This window comes from Hyperoodon ampullatus, assembly GCF_949752795.1.
Source record: "Hyperoodon ampullatus genome assembly, chromosome: 7".
Classification (NCBI taxonomy): domain Eukaryota; kingdom Metazoa; phylum Chordata; class Mammalia; order Artiodactyla; family Ziphiidae; genus Hyperoodon; species Hyperoodon ampullatus.
In genome coordinates, this window is record NC_136920.1 from 67,441,992 (window position 1) to 67,456,065 (window position 14,074).

At 38.3% G+C, this 14,074-nt stretch overlaps 1 protein-coding gene across 1 annotated transcript in view; it reads left to right on the forward strand.

Moving 5' to 3' along the window:
* Positions 1-14,074, forward strand: part of LOC307055602 (F-actin-monooxygenase MICAL2-like) — a gene marked incomplete at its 5' end in the record, with an annotated part of 69,412 nt that overhangs the window by 19,261 nt on the left and 36,077 nt on the right. The gene's annotated exons all lie outside the window — the stretch shown is intronic.

A 14,074-nucleotide genomic window follows, 5' to 3' on the forward strand; every position in this document is an offset into this window, starting at 1 on the left:
CTTTGGTTTCCACAATCTCCAGAACAATATTAAGGTAGTGATAATGGTTTCTATATTATATTCTGAACTTTAATGAGAATGCATCTCATTAAATGTTTTCCCATTTAAGCATGGTGCTGGCTTCTGGGTTGACCCAGATATATTTTGAGAAAATAGCCATCTAGTCCTATTTTATTAAAAGTATTTAAAATCATGAATGGATGTTGAATTTTATTAAATGTCAGCACAATTTGAGATGACTGCATGATTTTTGCTCCATAATTTAATTAATAGTATGAATTATGTAATGGATTCACTGATACTGAACCATCCTTGTACTGCTGAAATAAATACCACTCAGTCATGGTGTCTTATTATTTAATATACTTTTCTATTCTGTTTGCTGGTATTTTGTTTAAGATTTTTGCATCAAATTCATAGTGAGATTAGCCTTTAGTTTACTTATATCATATTTATATGACTTCTGTATGTGCTGATTAGAATAAGTTGGGGTAAATGTGTTTTCCTGATTTATTTTTCATGGAGGGCTGCATTCATTTATATTCATTAGGAAATGGTGTGACTTCCTTAGCTTGGAACAGAATGGGAGTGCAGAATGGAATTAGGTTAAAGCTGACCAGCTCTGAAAATAGTGCCTGGACCCATCGCATAGAAGAGCTTTGTGTTTCTGAGGTGTTCTTAAGTCAGTATCCTAAGAATATAAAGATTTTACCTACCCTATCAGATAAGGTCCATTAGTTTCCTTGTATTTCCCTGCTCTTGCCCAGCCTACCAATCACAAATACACACACACACACACACACACACACACACCCAGCTCACTTTACACTTAACTTCCTGCACACTGCCATGCAATGGAGAGAGAAAGCAGTATTGAAATGGAGAGTGAGAAACTTTCAAAATTTATTCAAATGGAAATACCTCAGATTTATGATCACTTGAATAAAGAGCCAGCTGAAATTTATTTTTTCTCATTTTTACAACACACCTTGCCAGGTAAATTATTGGTAAACATAAACTTCTCAGAGTCGTTTACTTGGGGGCATAAACTGGCTTCAAGCACTTACCAGTGACAATTTTATACCAACAATTTTAATGCTAATTATTGCTCCTCTATGTAATTAAACAAAGCACCCTGAGAACCTCTCTTTTAAAATTTTTGTGTAAAATATTTATTGCAGTATAAAATACATACACAAATATTAAGTACAAAACTGATGAATTTTTGCAAAGTGCACATTTGTGTAATCACCTTGGAGATCAAGATATAGAACACTACCAGCATTCAGAAGACTCCCTCATGCTTCTTCCCAAATCTATGTGCCACCCAACAAAAGTGCTTACCATCTGACTTCTGTCATCTTAGATTACTTTTGCAATTTTTTGACTTTATAAATTTGAATCATTCAGTCTTGTGGTAGGCAAAATTCTGAGAGGACCCCATGCTGCCTGCCTCCCATGTTCTTGCCCTGTGTACTCTCGTTCTCTTGAGTATGGTGGAATGTGAATATGGTGGATCTCACTCCCGTGTTTAGGGTATGGGGTTTTGCAAATGTAATTAAGATCCAAGACAATTGAGTTTGAGTTCATCAAAAGGGAAATGGGTAGGCCTAACGTAATCAGGTGAGCCCTTAACAAGGACTGGGCCCTTCCCGAAGTCAGAAATTCAAAGCATGAGAAAGACATGGTCCTGCTGGCCTCGAAGGAGTAACCTGTCATGCAGTGAGAGAACTTATGAGCAGGAGGCCTCTAGGAGCTACAACCAGCTGACAGCCAGCAAGGAAACAGACCCCGTGTCCTACAACCACTAGGAACTGAATTCTGCCAACAATCTGAATGAGCTGGAAGAGAACCCTTAGCTGCAAATGAGACCCCAACCCAGTGGACACCTTGACTGCAGCTTTGGGAGACACTGAGCAGAGGACCCAGTGGAGCCAGGCCGGCACTTCTGACCTACATGACTATGAGATAATCAGTAGGTGCTATTGTAAGCTGCTATGGTGTTCACTGCTCCCACAACAATAGAAAACTAATACAAGTATGTGCTCTTTTGTGCCTGGCTTCTTTCACTAAAGGTTAAGGGGGGTGTATCCATGTCCATATGCGTAGCAGTGGTTTCCTCTTTTCCACCACCTCATTTTATTTGCTTGTATGAATATGACACTCTTTACTGGTGCATTCTGATGCTGGGCACTTAGGTTGTTTTCAGTTGTTTTTATTGTGAAGAATGCTGCTTTCAGCACCCTTATACATAGTGTTTCTGTTGGGTATTGTCAAAGATAAACAAAGCCAGATACTAGTTAAAGTGGTAAGGACAGAGTTTAATTAGTAATTTATTGTTACAGTAGGGAAGAGAGTTCAGTATGAACTGAACTCAGCTTTGATTTTGCCAGAGGTGGCTGGGTGTTTGACAGGGAGACTGAGGGAATAGGGAGAGGGGTGAGTGGGGTCTCAGTAGAGTCAGGGAAGTGAAAAGTTCTATACAGTTGGTTAGTGTAAATGCTGGTTAGGTCAGCTGGGTCTGTTAGCTGGCAGTGATCGAAGTTAGGATTCTATCCTCCCCCAGAAACTGGGAGACTGAGGCCCTATCCTTCCTGATGATTGCATTTGAAAAGACTGGCTTTCTGGTCCTCCTGAGTGGTAGGAGATACGTATACATCTCAAAGGGACAGAAGAAGCATTGACAGTTGTAAGCCCTTTTTAGTAAAGGCTCTAAGAAAGTGTGGTCAGGAGCCTATAGACAGGTGTTGGCTAAAACAAACAGTAAATTCATTTATCAGTCTTGAGTTTTCTCAGGCAGGTACTTTAAGGGGGACTGGGTCATCCTAGGGATGTGGCCTTGAACTGTTAGAAACTGCCAGTGTTTAAGTCTTTCAGTGTAGGAAGAAGTGGGTGGGCTAAACTACTTGTGTTGAGAGCCTAGTTGCTACGGGCCAAGGTTTAGGTCTAGTCGAGGGCGCTCAGGTGAGCTTGGCTAGAGTATGGGCGAAGAGAGAATCTCTGTCAGTACGTACCTGGGAGTGAATTGCTAGGTCCTGGGGTTAGGCGTGATTGGTTTTCTTTAGTAGGTACTGTCAAATGGTTTTCCAAAGTGGTTGTGCCAATGCATATACCCTCCAGCAGGAACTGAGAACTCCCCTTGACCCACATCCTTGCCAACACTCCATAGTCTCAGTTTTGTTTTGTTTTGTTGATGTCACTATTTTTATGGGCGTGTGGTGGTATCTCATGGTTTTAATTGGCATTTACCTGATAATGATGTTGCACTACTGTTCACATGCTTATGTAGATATTTTCTTGTATGATATCTCTATTCAAGTCTTTTGTCCATACTTTCATTATGTAGTCAGACCTTTCCTTATTGGTTTGTAATCTGTGTAGATTCTGGATATAAGTCCTTTGTCAGATATACATATATATAAAATATCTTCTCCCTCTCTTCCGCTCACTTTTTCACTCTCTGAAGGTGTTTTTAATAAACAAAGGCACTTTTTTTTTTTTGCTGTACGCAGGCCTCTCACTGTTGTGGCCTCTCCCATTGCGGAGCACAGGCTCCAGACATGCAGGCTCAGTGGCCATGGCTCACGGGCCCAGCCGCTCCGCGGCATGTGGGATCCTCCCGGACCGGGGCACAAACCTGTGTCCCCTGCATCGGCAGGCGGACTCTCAACCACTGCGCCACCAGGGAAGCCCCAAAGGCACTTATTTTAATAAAGCCAAATTTATCAATATTTTCCCTTATTGTTGTTGATTTTTGCATCCTGTTTATGAGATCTTTCCCTATCCTGAGGTCACAAAGATACTGTTGTGTGTTACCTTCTGGAATTGCACTGTCCAATAGGGTAGCCACTATTTCACACTTGAGATAGGGCTAGTGTGAGTAAGGAATTGAATTTTTAATTTTATTTATGTTAATGGATTTAAATTTTAAAACTGAAGCTGTATAAAATATTTTTCTATTCAACTCAACTTTGCTCTTTTGATAGGGTTACATTTCACTTTAATTATTGAAAATGTATTGTCTAAACCAAGATGTGCTCATTCCAAGAAGCTCTCATTGTCTGGTTCACAAGATGCCCCTGGCCAGATGCTCAGCATCAAAGACATAAGGGCCTTGAAAGTTCTAACAAGCCAGAACAGGGTTGATGTTCCCCTCCGTGGAAAGTAGCACTGGCCTTCAACAGCACAGACATTCCTGATTGGTTAAGCCACAGCTTACTCTTGGGCTGGGAGTCCTTGTGGGGGAAAGTTTTAGATGTTTACAAATTCAAGCCCATGTTTAAAACCATTCAAGGGCTTCCCTGGTGTCACAGTGGTTAAGAATCCACCTGCCAATGCAGGGGACACGGGCTTGAACCCTGGTCCGGGAAGATCCCACATGCTGTGAAGCAGCTAAGCCCGTGCACCACAACTACTAAGCCTGTGCTCTACAGCCCATGGTCTGTAACAAGAAAAGCCACTGCAATGAGAAGCCCGTGCACTGCAACAAAGAGTAGCCCCTGCTCACTGCAACTAGAGAAAGCCCGCACACAGCAACAAAGACCCAACGCAGCCAAAAATAAATAAATAAATGTTTAAAAAATTTTAAAAACCATTCAAATACTTCCAAAAATTAAAGTTATATCTGAAAACCATTTGTATGGTTCCTTCCATAAATGTCAAAGGTCAGTAACTATTATTTTGGTGCATATAGTGGGCTGTACCAAGTAATATCTCCCCTTGAGCATCCCGGCAAATCATCCCAGGTAAACTGGTTATTACTTCAGTCACTTATTTATCACCAGTGATGAGTTTCATTTTGGGAGCACATGTAATTTTTATAAAATTTACCTTGTTTTCCACAAATCTTTTCTACAAATAAAGGAGCTATATATGAAAAAAAAAACCAAGAAACAAGATGTGCTGTAAGTATAAAATATGCACCAGATTCTGAAGACTTAGTTTGAATGAAATAATGTAAAAGATCTCATTAATATTTTTATATTTGATTACACATTGAAATGATAATATTTTTGAAATTTGAGCTAAACATATGATTAAGACTAATTTCATCTGTCTGTTTTTACATTTTTTAATGTGGCTACTAGAAAATTTTAAATGACATACGTGGCTCATGTTGGCTTTCTATTGTACAACACTGTTATAGAAGCTTTATTATTTTATCTTTCATAATTAAGTCTATGACCAATGTAGGATAGATTTTTGTAGATTCTGTGAGGTAGGGTGAGTGTTTATTTTTTTTCCATGTTGTTATCCAGTTGATTCAGCAGCATTTATTAAAAAAGCCATCTCTTTCCCCCACTTCATTGCAGTGACACTTTTGTCATTAATGAGGCAAGTTCATTTTTTTGGGGGGGTGGTACGCGGGCCTCTCACTGTTGTGGCCTCTCCCTCTGCGGAGCACAGCCTCCGGACACGCAGGCTCAGCGGCCATGGCTCACGGGCCCAGCTGCTCCGCGGCATGTGGGATCTTCCCGGACCGGGGCACAAACCCGTGTCCCCTGCATCAGCAGGCAGACTCTCAACCACTGCGCCACCAGGGAAGCCTGAGGCAGGTTCATTTTTGAACCTTCTATTCATTTCCACTGGTTTGTCTGTCCTTGCACCTGAATCACACTGTTTTCATTATGTGGTTTTATAATAAATCTTCATAGTCTGAAGTAAATTCTCCACTTTGTTCTTCAAGATTGTTTGATATTCTTGGCCTTTTGCATTTCCATATGACTTACAGAATCAACTCATCAATTTCCACAAAAATATTTTCTGGGCATATGACTAGTATTGCATTGACTCCAGAGATAAATTTGGAGAAAATTAACATCTTTATAATAGTAAGTCTTCAAATCCCTGGACATGATACATTCCTAAAGACTTCTGCAATTTCTGTCAGTGTTTTGTAGTTGTAGTGATCTTGCACAATTTTCATTACATATATTCCCTGGTATTCAATTTTTGTGTGTGCAGTTATAAATGATACAGTTTTAAATTGATTAGAGACATTTGATAGCTTTAGAATATTGTGTCTTCTGATCTGAGAACACACTATAACCCTCTATTTAGTCAGAGTTCATAAAAATTCTGGTTATAAGTCCTTTATCAGATATGTGTTTACAAATATTTTCTCCCAGCTAGTGGATTGTCTTTTCATTTTCATCATCCAAAGAACAGCAGTTTTTAATTTGATGAAGTCAAATTAATTAATTTTTTTAATAATTTGAATTAGGTTTAAGAAATCTTTCTAAGCGCAAAGTTACTAAGGCTTTCTCCTATGTTTTCTCTCAGAAGTTTTACAGTTTTTAGCTTTTGGGCTTAAGTCTATAATCCAATTCTAATTAATTTCTTATAGTAAACAAAAGTTTTTTGCCCATAGATATCCAGTTGTTAAAGCACCACTTGTTAAAAAGTCTCTTCTTCCCCCATTGTGTTACAATGTCATCTTTACAGATAATCAGTTGACTATATACGTGTGGGTTTACCTCTGTACTCTCTACTCTGTTCCATTGATCTGTATGTTTATCCTTATACTCTCTTGATTACTAGAGATTTAGAGTAAGTCTTGCAAACACGTAGTGGGAGCCCTCAAATTTTGTTCTTAAAAGTTATTGTGGTGGGCTTCCCTGGTGGCGCAGTGGTTGAGAGTCTGCCTGCCAATGCAGGGGACACGGGTTTGTGCCCCGGTCTGGGAAGGGAAGATCCCACATGACGTGGAGCGGCTAGGCCCGTGAGCCATGACTGCTGAGCCTGCGCGTCCAGAGCCTGTGCTCCACAACGGGAGAGGCCACAACAGTGAGAGGCCCACGTACTGCAAAAAAAAAAAGTTATTTTGGCTATTCTAGGTCTTTTGTGTTTCCATAAAAATTTTAAATTTAGCTAGTCAATTTCTACCAAATAAGCCTGCTGGAATTTTGATTGGGATTGTTTTTAGTCTCTAAATAATTTGGGGAAAATTGATACCTACTGAGTCTTTCAGTCCATAGAGATGGAATATCTCTTAATTTATTTAGGTTTTCTTAGTTTTCAGTGTGTAGTTCCTGCGCATATTTTGTTAAATGTATCCCTTAAGAATTTCACAGTTTGTTGTTGTTACTACTGTAAGTGGAGTGGCTTTCTTAATTTTGATTTTCAGTTGCTCATTGTTAATATGTAGAAACGCAATTGACTTTTTCTGTTGTCCTTGCTAAAATCACTTATTATTCTAGTAGCTTTTTTGTGAGATTTTCTACACAGATAATCATGTTGTCTGAAAATAAAGATGGTTTGACATCCTCCTTTCCAGTTTGTATACCTTTTAATTAATTTTCTTGTACTGCCTGGGACCACCTATACAGTGCTAAATAGAAGTGGTAATAAATAGATCATTATATTTTTAACCCAATATCAGAAGGCTTATCTATTTGCTGTAGATTATTTTTATAGGTACTCTTTTTATTGGTTATAACATTATGTGCTTAACATGTACAGCATTATATTTTGACTCCTATATACACCACTGTGTGCTCACAACCAAAGTTTTAGTTCCCATCCATCACCATACAGTTGACCCTCTTTACCCATTTTTCCCTCTGGTACCCTCTTCCCTCTGGTAACCATTACTCTGTTCTCTGTATCCACATGTTTGTTTTTATTTGGTTTTATTTGATTTGTTCATTTATTTATTTATTTTTGTATTCCACGTATAAGTGAACTCATATATATTTGTCTTTCTCCATCTCATTTCACTTAGCATAAAATCCTCAAGGTCCATCCATGTTGTCACAAATGGCAAGATGTCATCCTTTTTTATGGCTGAGTAGTATTCTCTCCTATACCACATCTCTATGAACGTAGCATAGTGATGAACGTAGCATAGTGTGTATATCTTTTGAAATTAGTGTTTTGTGCTCTTTGGATAAATACCCAGAAGTGGAATAACTGGATCATATGGTAGATCTATTCTTTTTTTTTTTTTTTTTTTTGCGGTACGCGGGCCTCTCACTGCTGTGGTTTCTCCTGTTGCGGAGCACAGGCTCTGGACGCGCAGGCTCAACGGCCATGGCTCACGGGCCTAGCCGCTTCGCGGCATGTGGGATCTTCCCGGACCAGGGCACAAACCTGTGTCCCCTGCATCGGCAGGCAGACTCTCAACCACTGCGCCACTAGGGAAGCCCTGGTAGATCTATTCTTAATTTTTTGAGGAAACTTCACACTGTTTTCTACTGTGGCTGCACCAATTTATATTCCTACCAGCAGTATATGAGGGTTCCTTTTGTTAGATATGTAACTACTCAGATTTTCTATTTCTTCTTATGTCAGTTTTATAAGTCGTGTTTTTCAATAAATTTGTCCATTTAATCTAAATTTTCAAATTTATTGTCATAAAATGGTTTATGGTTACTAGCTTCCTTTAGTACTCTGTAGGACTTTTTATCCCCAGTATTGGTAGGTGTGTTTTCTGTCTCGTTTTTCTCAATCATTCTTCGTGGAGGTTATCAATTTTATTCATCTTTTTAAAGAAGAAAATTTTTGCTTTGTTAATTTTCTGTTTTATTTCTGCTTTGTCTTTATTGTCTTTCATAATCTGTTCTTATCTTGAGTATTTTCTTCCTTTTTGGTTTCCTTAGGTTCATTTGGTGGTTCTTTTTCTAGTTTCTTGAAGTAGATCTTAGAGCATCAATTCTCAACTTTTCTCTTTTGCATAATGTATACATTTAAAGCTCTAAATTCCCCTCTAATCATCACTTTAGCTGCATTCTAGTCATTTTGTTATACCATATTTTTTATCATAGGTTAATTTAAATTTATTTTTATTTCTTCTTTGATCTGTAGGTTGTTAGAAAGTATTGCTTAAGTTCTAATCATTTTGAAGTGTTCTACTTATATTTTTTATTAATTGATTTCTAGCTTAACCTCATTGTTGTCAGAAGACATACTATGTATGACTTCAGTCCTTTGAAATTTGTTGATACTTGCTTTATAGCTTGGCATATTATCAATTTAGTGAATGTTCCATGTGCTCTGAAAAAAATTTATATTCTCTAGTTATTGGGGATGTTGTTTCATATCAATCAATTAGGTCAAATGTATTAGTAGTGTTTGCTCAAATCTTCTATATCCTTACAGGTTGTCACCTGTACTTCTGACCAACTGGTTATAAGTAGAGGTTCCCCCAGTTCCTTCCTTGGGTTCAATAATTTGCTAGTCTGGTGTAGAACTCAGGGAAACACTTACTTACACTTATTAGTTTATTATAATGGATATGATAAAGGATACAGATGAATAGCCTGATGAAGAAATACATAGGGCGAAGTCTGAAAGGGTCCCAAGCACAGGAGCTTCTGTCCCCATGGAGCTGGGGTGCAACACCCTCCCAGCACATGGATGTGTTCGCCAATCTGGGAGCTCTCTAAACCCTGTACTTCAGGGATTTTTATGGAGGCTTCATCACATAGGTATGATCGATTATTAACTCATTTTCCAGCCCCTCTCCCCTCTTCAGAGGATGGAGGGGTAGGGATGATAGTTCCAAACTTCTAATCATGGCTTGGTCTTTCTAGTGACCAGTCCCCATCCACAAACCCACCAAGAGCCACCTCATTAGAACAAAAGATACTCCTATCACCTAGGAAATTCCGAGGGTTTTAGGACCTTTTGTCAGGAATTGGGGTCAAAGATCAAATATTAGCAGGAGCCAGGGGCAGAGACCAATACAGAAAGTCCCTGATTTACACTGGTTCAATTTGCAATTTTTTGACTTTATGGTAATGCAAAAGCAATATGCATTCATTAGAAACCATACTTCACATTTTGAATTTTGATCTTTTCCCAGGCAAGCAATATGTGGTACCATACTCTCCAGAGAGCCACAGCTCGCAGTCAGCCAGGAGACCTGGCTGGTAAATAACCGATACACTTACAGCCTGTACTCTGTACTCAAACAACAATTCTGTTTTTCACTTTCAGTGTAGTGTTCAATAATCTATCAATACATGAGCTAGTCTACCCTTTGTTATAAATTAGGCTTTGTTTTAGATGATTTTTTCCAACTGTAGGCAATGTAAGTGTTCTGAGCACATTTAGGCATGCTAGGCTAAGTTACAACATTTAGTAAGTTAGGTGTATTAAATGAGTTTTCAACTTACAATATTTTCAACTTAGGATGGGTTTATCGGGATGTAACCCCATTGTAAGCTGAGGAAGGTCTGTAGGTATATTTCTTATTATTTCACACTATCTTACATTAAACAGTCAATTGTCTTTTAAAGAAATTAAGAACCACAAAGAAAAATTATTTTATATTTACCATTTCTGAACCTCTTCATTCCGTCTTGTATATTCCTTCTGCTACAGAACTTTTTAAAACTTTTTTATATCCATGTCAGCTAACAACAAATTATCCTAACTTCTTTCTCCTAAAAAAAACCAATAAAACAAAAAAGCCAAAAACCTTTATTTTTGCTTCATTTTTTTAAAAAAAAAACAAGGCAGGTAAGGAGAATTTTTTTTAATATTTATTTATTTATTATTTTATTTATTTATTTTGTCTGTGCCGGGTCTTAGTTGCTGCACACAGGATCTTCATTGAGGCATGCAGATTTCTTAGTTGTGGCCTTCAAACTCTTAGCTGCGGTGTGCATGAGGGATCTAGTTCCCCAACCAGGGATCAAACCTGGGTCCCCTGCATTGGGAGTGTGGAGTCTTACCCACTGGACCACCAGGGAAGCCCCTTTTGCTTCATTTTGAATGGGTCATTTCACTGGACATAGAATCATAAGTTGACAGATTTTTTTGTTCTTTCAGCATTTTAATGATGTTCTGTTGTCTCCTGGCATATTTAGGTTCTGACAAGATGTCCATGGAAATTCTTATCTTTGTTTCTCTGTATGAAATGTATCATTTTTCTCTGTCTGCTTTTAAGATTTTATCTGTATCTCTGGTTTTTGGCAATTTCATTATCATGAGGCTTGCTATGATTTTCTTTGTGTTTACCCTGCTTGTGGGTTTTTGAGCTTCTTGAAGCTGTGGATTTACAATTTTCATTAAATTTACATGATTTTCAGCAATATTATGTCAACTACATTTTCTCTTCTTGTCATTTTCCCTCTGTCTCCTGGCACTCCAATCACATGTATTTTAGACCACTTGATATTGTCCCATGAGTCACTGAGGTTCTATTCATTTTTTCAGTCTCTTTTTCTCTGTGCTTCATTTTAGATAGTTTTTATTTTATTGCTATTATTTAATTTCACTGAATATTTTCCTCTGCAGTATTTAGTCTTTTGTTAAACTGATCCAGTGAAATTTTCATTTCAGATTTTGTAGTTTTCATCTTCATAGGTTCCATTTGGTTCTTTTAAAAATATTTTTTGTTTCTGTCCTTATTCTGTTCATGTTTTCTTTTTAAATTCTTGAGCACATTTAGAATAACTCTTTTTAAATCTTTGTCTGCTAATTTCATCATTTCTGAGTCTGCTTTTATTGATTGATTTTTCTCTTGATTATAAGACTCATTGTCCTGCTTTTTTGTGTATCTAGTAACTGTTTACTGGCTGCTAGATTTTGTAAATATTACATTTTAGAGTGTCTAGATTTTGTTTCCCCATTTAAAGAATGTTATATAGGCATTAAAGGATGTTTGGCAGGCAGTAGAGTAACTCACAGATCAATTTGTTTCTTACAAGGCTGGTTTTTAAGCTTATTCAGTTATGTCTATAATGACCTTTACTCTAGAGCTAATTTATCCCTGTTACTCAAGTGCAACTCTTCTGTCATCTTCACTCTAATGCCCCCAACATTTGCTCTACCCTATTTGGGTAAAACTTGAACATTTTCCAATCTTGTGAAATCTTTAGAGATTATTTACCCTATAACTTTCCAGCAGTTGTCAGCCCAACCTCATGCAATTTCTCTCTATGCATCTATAGTTTATCATTAAGCAATAGACTCAAGTTGACTTTTATGCTTATTTCTGAAGTCTGTTTTCTGCATAGCTCCTTCCTCTCAAGTACTCTTCCCCACATATTCCAACTGCCTTAGCCCACTCAAACGGTGACCTTTGTCTTCTCAACTCAATGAATCTGCTATGCTCTGTTTAGGTTCCTCCTACCTGCACTGTGTTCTGGAAAGTGCCTGTAGGCGGAAAGCTACTGTGATTGTAAGGCATACCTCATGTAAGCTCTGTTCCCGCCTTTATCACAGTTCTGTACTGCCTCTTGTCCAGTGTCTGGAAACAGCTGCTTCATATATTTCATCCTGACTTCTAGTGCTTTGTGGTGGGAGACCAATCCCAGAATCAGTCACTCCATTATAGCCAGAGTAGAACAATACTGCAAATTTTTTAAGCTTGCAAATGAAAAGTAAACTATAATGAATGGTTCTATGATGGAAGAGAGTAAAGGGGAAGAGATTCAGGGGTAACTATTTAACTTTATATAACTTTGCCAGAAGTTTAAGAAATGCATTATATCTGGGAACATTTTCTCCCTAATTTCAAAATAAAATTCGGTGGAAATATTAAATTTATTTTTGACAGTTAGAAAAAGTTTCAAATTTAGGTTATTATACTTCCTCCATAAAATGACAGTTGATTAGGCAGTTTTAACTAATATTGCAGTATTGTTCCTTGGGATCAATGATAATGATGAAGCAATGGCTGCTGCTTCATTGTCTGGGAGAGGCAGCTGATGATGATGACGACATTTATTTAAGCACCTGCAATGAACCAGGCACTGTGTTAGGCTCTTTATATTGATTGTGTTTACTCTTCTACAGCAGTTCTGCAAGTTAGACGTCATGATCCCCAGAAACTGAGGAGGTGAAGTTAGTTCCTCAAGCTCACACACTAAGAAGGGAGTACTCAGTGACTAAAGTACTCAGTGGTGACTTAGTGGCTGGGGCTGGGAAAGTCTCAGCTCCACACTAACAATGCCTCCACCGTTATTATGCAGCTCCTGATTTTCTCTTCACCTGAGCGTTCCCATCTGGCAAATTAAAGTGGAAAACAGTTAACTCTCTCCCCAGAGAGGCTGTGTTATTATATAGATGTTTTGCATTATTTTGCTTTGAATAACAGCATATGTAAATGTGTTCCTGGAGGTTAAAATTACCCTTAATTTTTAAAACTTGGCCTCTCCCACTGGGGGTGAATAGTTGAAAATTACGGGGAAGAAAAGGCAGGCTGGAGAGAATGTTAGTCAGCTTGGAATTGCCTCTCCTCCTCCCTCCCCACCCAACACATATTTCTCTTTAGATAGAAGCTGACGCGGCAGAGTAAAGATGAGTAAATCTCCTATCATGGAGTCCTAGCTGGTTCTGATATCCAGTGTTCAGGGTGCGTTAATCCAGATATTAATCATTAACTCTGCATCAGGTTGATGTGTAGGGGCAGATGTTCTTGCTGAGAAGAATAAAAGTCTCCTGGGGCACCTGGAACACTTTATCACACGTGGTCCCCAGTCAGATCACAAAGAGATCTGAGCGAACACAGGCACTTTGCTGCCTCTGACCATCTACCTCTTGTTCAGGGGTTGGCATCTCCCCTCGACTTCAGCTCTCCCGTGGGCCCTGAATTGTTGAGCCCTCCCTATCTTAAACCGCCTTTCCTGGCATTTGAATCATCACTTCGATGATGTGATAATATCTGCAAGTTGGGAAAATAAAATTGGCATTTGTTTAGCCATAATTAATGAAATATTTATGTTGCATGAGACTATGTGATAAAACCTTAGGCTTAGAGTCCTTTTGCTTCTGATTACATTTGGGATTTTTTTTTTCTATGACCAGACATTCTGACGCCAGCCCTTTTACACTGAGCAGATGTCATGTAGTAAAAATGGGTGCCAGATGCTGTGAGCCGCAGAAGGGCGATTTGTTTAAGAGCTGGCTCCGACTTTTTTGCATTCAATTACTCTGCAGAACGAACCTTACACAAGCATTTAGGTAACTCAGCTAACTTCAGACATGAATTTTACTAATAGATTTCATCTCTGAATGCATTCCTAGCAACACACCATATAAATGGTGTTTAAGGAATTAATTGATTTCTGCATAATACCTTTTCTTTTTTTTTCACATGAAAAGAGAGCTGCAAAGCCCTTGG